This window comes from Pogona vitticeps, chromosome 1, assembly GCF_051106095.1.
Source record: "Pogona vitticeps strain Pit_001003342236 chromosome 1, PviZW2.1, whole genome shotgun sequence".
Taxonomy (NCBI): domain Eukaryota; kingdom Metazoa; phylum Chordata; class Lepidosauria; order Squamata; family Agamidae; genus Pogona; species Pogona vitticeps.
The window spans coordinates 93,087,651-93,102,785 of NC_135783.1; the positions used below are offsets into that span (position 1 = coordinate 93,087,651).

Consider the following 15,135-nt stretch of genomic DNA (forward strand, 5'->3'; position numbering starts at 1 on the left):
CACCCTCCCTTGTAGACAGAGCCTTTGGTTATATCAAACACAAAATGCAGCGGGCTGGAGCAGCGCTTCCCAATCTTTAGTAGCCCAGGTGCTCTTGCACTGCAATTCCCAGAAGCCTTCAGCACCAGCTGTGCTGGCGGAGGTTTCTGGGAGTTGCAGTCCAAGAACACCTGAGCACTCTAGGTAGGGAACCACTGCGCTAGAGGATTCCTAACAAAAGAGACACCGAGGTACAGATAGATATCCTTGTTACAAGGAATGCAGTCTGCTTTTGGGATTAGAACATAAAAAGGGATCAGAGGAAGTAATTAGGTTTCTGATATTGGTATCTCCTTCACCAGAGACGGGAAACGTTCCAACAGATGGGAATAGCTTCTATTGCCTTGTGTAGTGATCGGCGTAACTGCTCCCCCAGAAGGATGCTATATCCGCAAATAGAGGGTTTACCGTGAAACATAATGAAGCAGTGGCAAATTCCAGAGGGGATTCAGTCTCTCGGTATTCCCGCCCCCCGCCCCAGCTTGGGTCCAAGAGATGGGTGCAAATTTTTCCCCTCAGGAAGGAAAAAAACAAAACCAAAAACTCCGGGGCTACCTGCACGGAACTCCCCCCCCCCCCGCGTTCCCACGCTCCTGCCCAAGCGCAAGCGGCTTCCGTTGGGCTTGCCCGGGGAGCAAATCTGCTGAGTCAGGACATCCCAGCCTCGCCAAACTCCTCAAAGCTAACAGGGCGGGCGCCCGGGCAGCGGCGGCGGCGGCGGGCGACGGGGGGGGGGCGAGAGAGAACGCACCCCTCCCCTCCTGAATCTGCGGTCTGTGGGAGGGGTCGGCATCTGCTCCAATTTGCTTCCCTGCCTCCTCCCTCTCCTCCCCCAGGAGCGGAGCAGCCGAGGTTGCTGGATCTGATAGGGCGGCAACAGCAACGGCGGCGGCGGCGGCAGCAGGAGCAGCAGCAGCAGCAGGAGCAGCAGCAGGGACGAGGAGGCGGCTCGCGTATTATTCGGGCTTCCGTGGGGCGAATGTTCAGACGACGGGCGGCCCAGGCCGGGACCGGGGCCAGGCAACAGCGGCCCGATGCGAACGTGCGCTGTGCCCTGGAGGACTCTCGCCCCTACCGCTGCCTCTTCGAGCGGCACGTCCTTCGCCTTCCAGCTCCGTCACCGCTGCTGACACGAACCCCCGGGAGCGTGGGAGGCAGCCTGGGCTGAGGGGCGCCGGCACCACCGAGAGGCGAAGGCGGGCGAGAGAGCCTTACTAGTGGGTGCCTCCGAGATTCGCAGAGGGCGGGGAGGCGCGCCGGCTGTTGGGGCATACGCAAGGGCACCGGCGGCGGCGGCGGCTGTGACTCCAGCACAAGCAGCGGGAGGGAGAAGACGAGCCGCCTGCGTGCCAACAGCGCCACAGGGAGAAGCGAGAAGGATGCTCCGCTGCCGGTGAGGGAGACGCTCACGCACCCCACGGGCGATGTCGGCGGCCGCTTCGCGGAAGAGGCGGGAGGGCGAGTCGCCCGCCTGGGACTCCGGAGAGTTGGGACGCGGCGCGTGAAAGTGAAAAGAAGAATGCGCGCCGGCCCTTCTTCCTCCTCCTCCTCCTCCTCCTCCTCCTGTCCTTCCGCACCGCGCGGTTCCCGCGGCGGCGGCTGCTTCCCACGAGCCGAGCGAGCTGGAAGTGAAAAGACGCGGGTTGCTCCTGCCGCTGCCGCTGTGCCTGCGCCTCGGGAGCGAGCCCTGCCGCTCCTGCCGCCGCCGCCTCTGCCTCTCCTCCTCCCCTTCCTGCACCTGCCTTCGCCCTCTCTGGGATGTGCTGCAAACGCCTCCCTCTGAACTCCCGCTACTTCTCCGGCGCGCACCAAGGCTCCGGCTGAGGGTCTTTTCCGTACCCAGGTTCCTGCCTCCCGCCCGGCTTTTACTGAAAGGGGGGGGAAGAGAAGGAGAAATACATTAACAACCCCCCTCAGCGAGACCCCCCCCCCTCCTGGCGAAGGATGCCCGGCAAACGCCAAGCGGTGCCATTCTCCCAGAGACCGCAGAAATACTGAGGAGGAGGAAGTGGGAGAAGAAAAGGCGGGGAAAGAGGCCGGCGAACGTGGGCATTTCTCTCAACCCGCCCAGCTCCCCTCAGTGGTCGGGACGGTCCGCAGCTGTGCCGCCGGAGCTGCCTGGACTCGAAGCGCCCGGTCCTTATTCCCTCCGTGAGTGTCCAGGCACCGGGAAGGGGCGTGCGCGGGGGGGGGGCGGGCTTGTTGTGCCTCCTTGTGGTGGCCCGGCCAGTGCAGGCGGGAGGACGGGCTTCTCTGGGAGGCTGCGGGCGGGCGCACACTTTTTGGTGTGTGTGTGGCGGGGGGGCGCGGGCTTGTCTCCCGGCGTGTGTTTGGCTTGCAAAGAGGCGCCTTGCTGGTCTCAGGTGCCGTTTGGAGGGTGCCCTGTTCGGCCGAGGGCTGAAGGCTGCCTGCCCACCTGGGCAAGCTGACCGACCTGGAAGGGAGACGTCCCATCCTCTACAGGTCGAAGGGTCGGCTGCCTGCACCACTTTCGTTTCTTCTTGGCGGTGTTGATGGCGCTGCTCAACCGAGGGGTGTGTGTTGGCCAGTTGGCTGGCGGGCTCCGGATTTCGTTGGGGCGATCGGTGTCGGAAATCGGGAGAGGGGCGTCTGGTCTTGATTTGGCTGGGCAATCTATTGGGTTAGGGCTCCGCGCCCCTTAACCCCCCCCCCCCAGGCTTGAGAAGAACAGAGAAGCCATTGGCGTGAGGGGCTGTGGCAGTGAGTGAGGCAGCCTTAGTTAACCGGGGAGGACAGAGTGGTTTTTGGGGATACAACCCACAAAGCTGCCACGCTGAGGCAAGCAGGTGTTGTCATCTGAGTGTTCCTCTTGGGAGCACCTTCTATTCTTAGAGCCTCTCTCCTTTGGGCGCATCTCTCCCGCGCTGTAGGTAGGAAGGCTGATCCGTTCCTTCAACCCCCGCCTCCTGCTTCCCCTCCTCTCATCGTGTGCTTAATAGCAGGCTGTAACTGTGAAATATGGATCCCTTAAGGGGAGTATTAATATTTGCAAAATGTTTTATATTAAATTAGTGCCTGGCTTCATTTAACCATTTTTAAACACACACACACACACATCTTTCTACGTGGCAACTTCCTTAGGATTTATGATAGTTCTGGTTGACAGACGTCAGAGGCATTTGGCTGGGTGGGGGAATTTTGGGGGACAGCTCTCCTCATTATTTTACATGACTTGGCATGATTTCTGTGAAACGTATAAAACCGGCAATTGCTGGAGGCTTTTTAATGGAGTTTGTTAGGCAATTTCACAATGTTTTCCTTAATTTTAGAGGCAAGAGGTTTGGCAATAATTTCCTTTTGAGCTTCACTTCGGATTCTTGGTCTTTGTAAGCTTGCTGTCCTGGAAATGAACAATTTAAACTTACAAGGATTTCAATGGGTGAAAGAATTAAGAGCCTTGTAGAAATACTTTCTAAGGAGAAAAGGATAAGGGAAGCTGGGAAGTGCTTTGATACAAAGAATCGATGCAGCGGGAAAAGCACAGCTTTAGACCTGGAGTGACCAGAAACGACTTTCTTAGAAGCAGTCCTGCTGACCTTAGTGAGAATATTCAGAATTAAGCAGCCAATAGACTGGAGAAGATGTGCTTTGTATTTTTCCTGCAGATATCCGTCCTTATGTATCAAAGAAGGGGTTGGGGGGAGACTGCAATAATGTGTATTGTTAGATATTTTTAAAAACTTACCATGCATCTTCAGGTTGGATCAGACTGAGTTTATGTAATTGTTCATAACTGGATGCCTGATACAGTTACTGTACAAACAGATGAGAAAAGCAATAGTATTGATCACTTAAATCAGAATATCAGCTGTTAACAATTGTACTGTAGCAGAGACAGGATTTCACCCATATTTCTTGATGTGTTTCCCCAGTTTAACATCATTGGTAGGTTCCTGGTGTAGTGTAGAGAATTGTGAGATATATGTTAGTGATGCAGGTCACCTGCCTAAAATTATTACAAAAAAAGGTTATTTGAGAATATTCTTCCATTTTACATTTTTATGGATATATTTTGAACCAGCTGACTGTGATAGTACATTTTGTGTGTATTGTCTCTAAATGCATAATCCAGCATAAACTTTTCATTTGCTTCTTGCAGGCAGATTCCTAGTTATTGGAGATGATAAAGTATACACTTAACTTAAAACTTTATGTTTATACCTGGTTTTACAATTAAGAAGAAATAAAATCAATTTAGATGGGTGTTAATGGAGATGGGTGTTCATAGGAGAAAAATTAGGTAGGTATATGACATGGAGGGAAACAATTTTCCAAATCTTGTACTGAAATATATATATGTCAGATTGCACGGCTCAGAATTTTTCTTTGGAGTCTGAGCCTAAATCACTTCTTTAAAGGTAGTTCATTTGATAAGACAGATGCCATTTTATAAATACAGCAATTTTGTGGAAAGTAAAAGGTTCAGAGAACACCAGCATAGTGAGATTCACAGATTACTCAGTGACAGAAACACATCTTTCTTAAGTGATTGTTTGGAAAAGAATTAATTGGGATTGAATGTATTCAGACATTCTTGTGGAATCACTGTAGTGCAACATCCTTGCCTGTACATTCTGTTGATCGCAACAAAGAATGAATCTGGGTAAGGTCTGTTAAAACCAACAGAAAAGAGACTTTCAAGTAAGCATATTTAGATCAGGATGATAGGATGCCTTGATTTCTTAATGGAACTTGTTGCAGTTTCTTGTATTTATTGCTTTAAAATACAATTTTAAATATCCATTGTAGCATAATGTCTTAGTACACTACTACATTTGCTGTACATGGTGCACAATAGATCATTTGGACTTAAATATGATGACTTGGACTCAAAGAAGATTCAATAAAGGTAGCAGGGCTTCAAGGAAACCCAGTCTTGACCATTGCCCCTACATGAAAAGCCATGTCCCAAGCTCAAGAGACATTAGAAGGGAGTCTTAAATAAAACACTAGGCTTGTTGAAGAAAAAAATAAGGAAACATTTATGCCTCTGTGGAAGTGTATAGTGTTTTCCATAGGAAATGTTTGGATCTTGCACACATCTGAAGTAGGGATTTTAGGACAAAAGCATTACACAAGATTGAAACAGAGCATAGTACTGCTCACATTTTACACTTTTATTTATGGAATATGAAATTCAAAAGAGGTGTTACATTTGAAGAGGTGTGTAACAGCTAAACATACCAGAAAACAAACAAACAAAGACAGAATACCCTCCCCAAAGCATTATCTTGCACAAAAGCATTCACTTCGAAACCCACTTCCTTCAGAATATTGCTTTTCTAGTGTGTGTGTGTGTGTGTGTGTGTGCATGAACAATATGATTGTTTTCTGTTTACTCGTACATCACTTTCTGTTTTGCTCTAGAAAAATGAAACTACTGTGTTACTACTGACCATGCACACATTGTTTTCAGTTGTGTGTTTCTTAGAGGTGACTCTCAAACAAGTTAAGAATTTTTGAATGTGTCCCAAAAATGGAAATCTTGAAGTGTCAGCAGACAAAGACTGGAACTGGGAATATGCACAGATGGCTGCTTTGAAAGTTGAACTAAAGCAAATCATGGGCTACAATTCCACTTTGTTCATTTTGCTATTTTGTTATGTTTTACTCCCAGCATGTTATTTGGAGAACAAAAACGTGAGAGTACATTATCCATCTGAGGAGAAGACGTGTCCAGCCCAAAGGCCTTTCCAACAAATCCATGTGGAGCTTCAGTTTCTGATGTAACAATTGCTATGTGTATTCTTCTGTGACAATGTTATGCAGTTATTCTTTGGAGGGAAAGTGTGTCACAGAAAAGGGCTTTTAGTTGCAGAACTACAAAGTATAAACAGTTGAGTAACACACACATGAGAGAGAGAGAGAGAGAGAGAGAGAGAGAGAGAGCGCATTTCTCACTATAGAGGTTCACTTCCACTGTGTTGACAATCCTTTCCATATGGTGCCATGTGTTGTGAGCCCTTAAAGGCCCCATGACTCCTGATCTAGAGGCTGAGCAAGTAAACCAACATCTTTGGTGTTGCACTCATGGCTCTACTTCTGGATGGCCAGAGGCAATGTATTTATTGAATGGTTGTTCTGGGTTTTTCAGGCTCTTTGGCCGTGTTCTGAAGGTTGTTCTTCCTGATGTTTCGCCAGTCTCTGTGGCCGGCATCTTCAGAGGACAGCAACCTGTGCTCTGGTGTAGTTGGCTTGGGAGTGCAGTATTTATGGCTGTGAGATAGGCTTTTGTCTTTTCCTATAGATGGGTGATTGGTGTGTATTGTTGTGGGTGTATTGTTGTGCTAAGGGGAAGAGATTATCTGTTCCTGTGGTTGATGGGTCATTCCCCATGCATGGGGAAACTTTTGAAAAAACACAACCTACAAACAGTATTCAAGCCCACCATAAAAATACAACAAATGTTGCGGTCAGCAAAGGACAGAAGGGACCCCCTCACCACCGCAGGAGTATACTGGATAGCTTGCAGTTGTGGCCAGGTATGTATTGGAACCACAAAACGAAGCATCCACACCAGAATCAAAGAACATGAGAGACACTGCAGACTAAAACAACCAGAAAAATCTGCAGTAGCTGAACATGCCCGGAAACAAACTGGACATGAAATTCTATTTCAAAATACTGAAATACTGGACAACACCAGCAATCATTACATCAGACTGCACAGGGAAGCCATTGAAATCCACAAGCACAAGCACAGTTTCAACAAAAAAGAGGAAAGTATGAAGCTCAACAAAACTTGGCTCCCAGCTATCAAACGTACTACGTGCAAAAAGTCAACGAACTCTACCCACCCACAAGGAAAGGGGATCACTACACACAAAAGACCAGCTAATGACACCCATGAACCACCTGCTCAAACCTGTGCAATTCAAAGGAGAAGTGTATAATATTCTAAAGACAAGACAGTTCTATAATTCAGGGCTTTAAAACTGCACCTAGTCAGGAAACCCACCCAACCCCGAGAATCGAGCTTTTTAACAGCAGTGGGACTACATGCTTCAGACTGAGAATACTAGATTTCTAGAGTACGTAATCACTGTTCTTGTGGACCAGATATGTTATAAGATATTTCATGGGAAGAATCTAGTTCTTTATCTGTTGTATGTTAGATAAAGCATTTTTTTGCAATTGTGTAAAAAAAAGTGGTGTACAATCCATTTCTTTCTTGGAAGGGGGATATATAGTCATCTAAATTGCATTAATAACACCTTGTAACTTAAGGGATGAACTACTTTTGAATAATTATGTGCATTTCTTATAGTTTGAAACACAGTCACAAATACAGAGGTTATACCACATAATTCTAAGAGAAAATTGGTGAAGATAGGTGGGAATTATTTTTTTTTAACTCTGCGAGTGACACATAAATGCAGTAAAGTTTTTAGTCCAAATGAAAATCTTTAACCTGTTGGTCCGTCTCAAACAAGTATTCCGTGCATGTGTTCACTTATGGAAGAAATGCACCACAAATAGGTGATTAACAGTTACAGTTGGGGATTGTGTAGAGGTGGATGATGGTAAGAAGATATCTGCTACCCAGAATAGGTTTTCTTTTATATGGTAAGTGAGATCTAGTGAATATGTGGCTCCATATATTCTTCTATGTTGCCAGTTTTCTGCATACTGCCTGATCTTTTAAAACTCCACTGAGTAAGTATCAGCTACAGTATTATGAAATGGAATAAGCAAGTAAAAATTTTTAGTGCCTCTCCAGATGGTGACTTCCAGTCCTTTTGGGTGTTTTGTCCTAAACCAGAAATGTCCTAAGTCAGTGGTACCAAACCTTGGGTCCCCAGATACTCTTGGACTAGAACTCCAGCAGGAGTTTTAGTCCAAGAACATCTGGGGACCCAAGACTGGGACCACTATCCAAAGCAGCGAATGTCATTTTTTTCCACTGCATTGTGAAGTTCAGAATGCTTTGTCTATTTTGATCATATAGTTCAGAACCCCATGAAATGAAATCGCAGAGGTGGAAACCACAGCTGCATAATCCAGAAAACTGCTTTTGTTCAAAAATCACAAATAGATATACTTCTTGTGTGGATAGTTATATTGTATTTTTCCTTTCAATTTCGTATTTATAATTAAATTACATTTGTCATGAATTGAGTGTTTATTGGATGACCACTTTGAAGTCTGGAACTTGACTGTGTTACATTTGAGATATGTAAAATTTATTAAATCAAGATGCAAAGATATTTACAGCAATCTTGGCAAATAGAATGAATATGTTTATTACAAAATATATTAAAAAGGATCAAAATGGTTTTTTAAAGGGAAGACAAATGGAAAATTTAATTAGGAGGGTTTTGAATATTATATATAATATAGAAAAAGATAAATCAAAGGCAGGTATTTTATCATTAGATATTTTAAGGCATTCGATTGTGTAGAATGGCCAACATTAAACATCCTTTTAAAAGGTTGTGGTTTTGGAAAGAAATTTAGGGGGGTAATAGACCAATTATATTTGGAGAACACTTCTGCAGTAATTGTTAATGATGTGATGACAGCTCTAGGTTGAGGCACCAGACAAGGTTGCCCTCTTTCTCCAGTTCTGTTTTGTTTGGTTATTGAAATGTTAGCAAATGCAATAAGGAATGACAATTTAATTGAAGGCATGGGTGAAAATAATAAAATAAAGATTAATTTATTTGCTGATGATTCCCTATTGACAGTGAAAACCCCATTAAAAATATAGATAGAATTAAAATTCATTTAGAAAAATTTGGAAAAATAACTGGATTACATGTAATTTGGCAAAAATCTGAAATAATGTTGTTTACTCATAATATAACAAAACAAGAAAAGTTTGTTGATAGATGTGGTATTTACCCCATGGCCCCTGCTTGTTTCACCAAACCCAGAGCTCACGAAGGTATCCCAACATGCTCTTTGACACGCTGCCCCCAGTTGATTTCTTTATCAACCTATATTTCCTGTGAAAGACTAAGGCCCGTTCAGTGCTGAACTTTTAAACAGATACAGGTTGATTGTTTACAAGTTGTTTCAGGAATAATTCTTAAGCACATTCTTAAAGTTACACAAAGCTTCTGTATTTTACTTTAACCTCTTCTATCTTAATTAATACAGGTCACACTCTGACTAATCACTACTTAAACACTCTCTCTGCCCCACACTATCTCCTCTCTGTCTCTCCCTGACTGACTTCCCTAGACTCTGACTCACCCCTCCCTTCTAGTTTCTCTGGCTCCGCATCCCAACAGCTCTCATTGGCACATGCCAATGATCTTCTACCTGAGCCAAAGCAGGATGATTGCTGCAATAAACATGATTTTAAGATATGTAAATCGGTTAAATATTTATGTATAGATTTAGTAAAAGATACTCAAAACATAAAGAAACATAATTATATTAAATTTTAAGGAGATATTAAAAAGGAACTACAGGAATATACTAATTTAAAACTTTCTTGGTTTGGAAGGATCGCACTGATAAAAATGAAGATTGTACCAAAAAAATTTTTATTTAAAATGTTACCAGTACAGTTAGCAGAAGATGATTTTAAATTTTGGCAAGGAACGATTAATAAATATTGTAATGAAGGGAAGAGAGCCAGAATAAATAAAAAGTATTGGCATAAAAAAAGAGGAGGTAAAGACCTACCAATATTAAAAAATATATTATTTGGCTAATCAGTTGAGGTTCATTGGGGAAATTATATATAGCTCAGAAAGGTTAATTTGGTGGGAAATGGAATAATCAGAATTACAGGTGGATATTGAAAAACATCTATTTGGTATGACTAAGAAATATAAAATAAGTGAAATTAATTACCTGTTTTTAAAGACTATGTTAAATGTCTGGTACAAGTATAGAAAGAATTTATGTCCATTTAACTCTCCTTTAAGATTAGTGACTGAAATAGAGAATTTTCCCGCCAATATGAAAGTTTATGCAGAATTATTTAAAGAAAAAAGGTGATTAGATTAAAAGACTGGTTGTATAAAATGAGATTGAAAGATTAAATGAAATAAATCCTACAAAATAAGAATATATCATGGTTGAATTATATGCGGTTAGAAAGATGGGCTAATAAATGGGTAAAGAAGTATCATAAAGGTAGAGAATATACAAAGTATGAACAATTTCTATTATCATATGAAGATATTCAGTAAAGGGTGCAGTGAATAAAATTCATAGATTCCTGCTTGATCTAGAAGAAGAAGAGACTATGAAAGAAGGATTGAAGGTAGTGTGGAAACAAGACTTAGGAAAAAGAATAAATGATGAAGAATGGAGGAAGATGTGGAAAATGAGGGTTTTATGATTTATGTCGGTGAGAATGACATAATTTTTTTTCAAATTGGGTTTAAGATGGTATTTGGCACTGACAAAACTGAATAATATTAATGCTAGTTATCTAAATGTCTGTTGGAAATGTGAGAAGGAAATTGGCACATACTTTCATATGTGGTGGGAATGCAAAAAAAATACAAAGATTTTGGAAATTAATCTTTAAAGAACTAAATGACATATGTGAAAAAGATATAGAATTTAATCCTGACATAGCTCTGTTATCAATATTTGAGAATGTGGAATATGATAAGATGACTAGAGAATTGATTACCAATTTATTAACAGCAGCCAGATTAATAATAGCTAGGAATTGGAAATCAAAGTCTGAATTTTGAATGGAAGAATGGTATAATGAAATATGGAACATTGCTATAAATGATAAGTTAACTTGTAACTTAAAGATTAAGAAAGGAAAGATGAAAGAAAGGAAAGATGAAAAATAATTTCTATGATGTATGGGGCAGATTTCTTGAATATGTGCTAACAAGAGGAAAAGGGAATGTTCCAAATCAAGAATCAATGCAGTTCTGGAGAAGAGGAAAATAAAAGAAGAAGAAGAATAAAGACAGAGGAAGAAGAGGATTATTGCAAGAGGTCCCGACTATGGTGGTGGGGAACACAGTCGATTTGTATTTTGGTTTATGTATTTTACGTTTTTGTTTATGTTGTAGTTTAAGAAAATTTTTTTAAAAAGAGATACATAAAATTAGTCAAAATAAAAATGACCAATTCAATGCCCATCCCACTGAGAGTAATTTTCTCTATTAGAGGAACATCATTGAAATTGTCTTGCTTAGTGTATAATTAAGACAAAAAGAACAAAGTCCTTAGGTCTGCTTTCTAATTATAGCTTATATTTATACCTACATTTTAATTGGATATCGTCATGCAGTCGTTTAGTTGTTTCCGACTCTTCGTGACCCCATGGACCAGAGCACACCAGGCCCTCCTATCTTCCACTGCCTCCAGGAGTTGTGTCAAATTCATGTTGGTTGCTTCGCAGACACTGTCCAGCCATCTCATCCTCTGTCGTCCCCTTCTCCTCTTGCCTTCACACTTTCCTAACATCAAGGTCTTTTCCAAGGAGTCTTCTCTTCTCATGAGATGGCCAAAGTATTGGAGCCTCAGCTTCAGGATCTGTCCTTCCAGTGAGCACTCAGGCTTGATTTCCTTTAGAACTGATAGGTTTGTTCTCCTTGCAGTCCAGGGGACTCTCAAGAGCCTCCTCCAGCACCACAATTCAAAAGCATCAATTCTTCGGCGATCAGCTTTATGGTCCAGCTCTCACTTCCATACATCACTACTGAAAAAACCATAGCTTTGATTATGCGGACTTTTGTTGGCAAGCAAGCAATCCTTCACGGATTGCTGCCTTGTCATGGCGAAGGGGCTTGAGTAACTCAGGGAAGCTGTGGGCTATGCCGTGCAGGGACACCCAAGACGGACAGGTCATAGTGGAGAGTTCCGATTAAACGCAAACCACCTGGAGGAGGAAGTGGCAAGCCACTCCAGTATCTTTGCCGAGAATGCCCCATGATCAGAAACAAAAGGCTAATTGGATCTAGAATGGACTAAAATGTGGGAAACTCAAATAAGGCAGCTGTTAGGCAACACTTCATTTTCACAGAGAGATAAATTGCATTGTCATGCAGATGTATTCCAAGACCTCAGCAGGCCTAATTTTACGCTGTAATGCAGCAGGTATTATTGAATTTTTATGGAGTTAAATTCCTATTGTAAAGGAACTTAACACGACAAGAAGGCTGCCATTGTTGAACTCATATGAAGTATAATTTGCATAGATTTTTTCAGCTTTTGAAAAAGTGTCAAGGAACACAGGCAAAGTAAAGACAACTGTTTTTGATAACTGATCATGCAAAGTGCTAATGCAGCAACACCATGTTGAACAGCCATCTTCCCCTTTTCATTATGGAGAAGAGGGCTGGGGGATTAATGATGATCCAGGTGCTGTTAGATTGCAGTTCTCATCAGCTCCATCCAGCAAAGCCAAGGGATGGATGAGGAAAATCTTTTGTCCATAAAACTCTATAGGACTTCATAGAGGACATCATGTTGCCTATCTTGTGGTAAAAGGTGTTTAATATTGCTTGGATGAAACCAGCATAAGTGAGAAATATCCATATCCCACAACTTTCTGGAAAATAGATAATATAACCTTTCAATCACTGTAACGGGAAGAAAACCATATAATAATTGATCATGATCATATTCCTGCTGTTCTATTTATAGCCTCAGACTGAAAAAGTTTCCAAGTACAGTAAGTTAAGAATTATTCAAAGGTGGTTGTTCTTAAGTTAGAGACTGAGATGACAGAATTTATTGGGTTTATTCAAGAAATAGCCAAGCTATTGTTTCAGAAACCATTTAATTTCTGAAGGAATTTTGCAACTTGTTGTCTTTTCAATCAAGGGTGTGTGTCTTTTTAATAAACATATTCTAGCTGAGCTATAGCGACAGGGCTTGAGATAGGATTTTGGAATGAGATATTGTTATGCAAGATGTCTGGCTAGATTACTATCACTGTGACCTAATGAAATCTATAGCTGTGTTTAGCTATGGAGACTAGGTCAGATATTCTTTTCATGGGTTGCATAAAAGGACAAGTATGATTGTCCTTTAAAATAAAAGGGTTGCTCAGGAAAGCAAAGCCTCTTTGACAATCCATGATACCACAGTAGACTGCCCTATTTTCAGCAAGCCTACACACATCCATAATGAGAACTCCCTCTCCTTTATTGCATACCAACAGCTGTTTCCATTACTACCTCTAGTACTGTAATAGTAATAGGAAGAGTTGTAAGACCTGAACAAAAATTTCAATGAATCACCATTTAATTGTTTTTAAACATATATATGGAAGAACTAAATTACTCACATATGAAAAAAGAATTTATGATGGTTTATCTAGTAGGATACACCACCACTTAACTGTCCACAGGTGCAGAGATGCAAGCTGTTGCTCCAAGGCAGAAGATATAAAAGTAGATATTTATCAGACTATCTGTTGGGAAAAGTCAAGCCTGGGCAGCTTCTGGCCCTCTGTATGTTGTTAGACTGCAGCTGTAATCAGTTCTGGCCAGCATAAATAGTGGTGATGGATGATGAGAGTTGTCTACTCCTGGTAGAGTTTTTCAAGCATTTATTTACTTTGTAGGTGATTTGTGATTCTGAAATTTTGAAAGGACTGGAATTAAAAGAGTTAATTGAGATGCATTAGAATTGTAATGTTTAATAGTAGTATGAATCCTGGAAAGGATATATCACTGGAGATTAAAGCCAAGATCATCCACACTTTGGTTCCCAGATTCAGTGTATAGGTGTGTGGTGGTGGTGGGAGTTTGATTCATTTAAAATGTGTTGGAGGATTGCTTACGATGCCATCTACTGCCATAAAGACAAATAAGTGGATTGAATCCTATTAGTTATGTCTGCTAGCATAATGGTAGCTGTTTAACTTTCAGTAGTGAATTGTCACCAGTTAAGAAGTCAGTGTAGGCATTATCTGTAACACACCAGTTGTGTAACTCAATATGTTATAAAAATGTCTATGCCAACTTCATAATTTGTTGCTGTTCACCTGGCATTTCAACTAGCCTTAGGCTAGTGAAAATATATAATGGCATTCTAGCCCTCGTGTTCTGGATCAAATTGAGCCTGAACTCTCATTAGGAGCTAAATGACTAAACTGAGGCTGCTGTTCCTTGTAAATTTCATGAGAAGATTAGATTTACTGGGGAAGACAATGCTACTAGGAAAAATGGATGAAAGGATGTTCTAGCATGAAATAGATTGACTCAAAGGGGGCCATGATATTTAGTTTGGAAGACCTGAGTAGGACTGTTAATGACATCACATTCTGGAGGCCATTAATTCATAGGCTGAAACCTGAGAAACAGCTTGGTGGCACATAACAACAAATGTATGCATAAGAAGTCAAGAGGAACTAGAGATACACTGATAGAAATTATTAATAAAAATGTGAGGATTTTATTCTAAACTTCAACAGTAATAAAATCCTGGCAGTGGAATTATCAGCGTTTCTCCATCGGCAGAGAAGATAAAACATAACAGATAAACTTTGTTCATATTAAGGATAAGATGCTTGCTTAAAAAAAGAGTGGGTTTTTAAGACCAGGTAAAACATAACTAAAGTGGACTACATGAATATAAGCCTCCAACTTAAATATTAGGATCTTCACTTGGTAGTGGTAGGTAAAATGATATCATTGAGTGCATGTAGGTTGCTCTTACTGCATTAATTTCCTGACTCATTCAGAAGTAGACACATAAGGTGTGATCACATGGGCAGAGAGTTGCTTGTGGTGCAGTCCAGAGCAAGCTACGGTATATCCTGGAGATCACCTGATGTAGAAGCAATATTGCTCAAGCCTGATCCTGATCAGTGCATAAGCTGGATCTTTTTCGGTCGAGCAGTAGGCCTACTGCTTTTTGGTGCCAGTCTGGAAAGATTCCCCAGCATATGGGTTACTCCGAGAGAAATTTGCAGCAAAACAAACCTCTCTGGTATGATCAGATATGTACCTTTCTCACTGTCTGATTGCACATGTGTTATTAGGAATTTTAAGTAAAAATCCATACTTGAGCTTCCCATTGGGGTGGGTGCACGGTTGTCTTTTCTATGAACAGGAGGACTCTTTAAATTCTGAAGGAACTGGAACATGGTAGATGCTGCCTAGCAGAGGTGAAGGTTTTTTTTTTACCAAC

The 15,135-nt window shown here is 41.9% G+C and overlaps 1 protein-coding gene across 3 annotated transcripts in view; it reads left to right on the forward strand.

Annotated features, from left to right (window-relative positions):
* The first annotated feature begins 2,052 nt into the window (after window positions 1–2,052).
* Window positions 2,053–15,135, forward strand: part of HS3ST5 (heparan sulfate-glucosamine 3-sulfotransferase 5) — a 244,445-nt gene continuing 231,362 nt past the window's right edge. For 2 of the 3 annotated variants that reach the window (XM_072997633.2, XM_072997628.2), the window contains exon 1: window positions 2,053–2,190. The gene's annotated coding sequence lies outside the window, so the exon portion shown is untranslated. The remainder of the gene's footprint in view (window positions 2,191–15,135) is intronic. The other variant, XM_078384877.1, reaches the window with a different exon arrangement.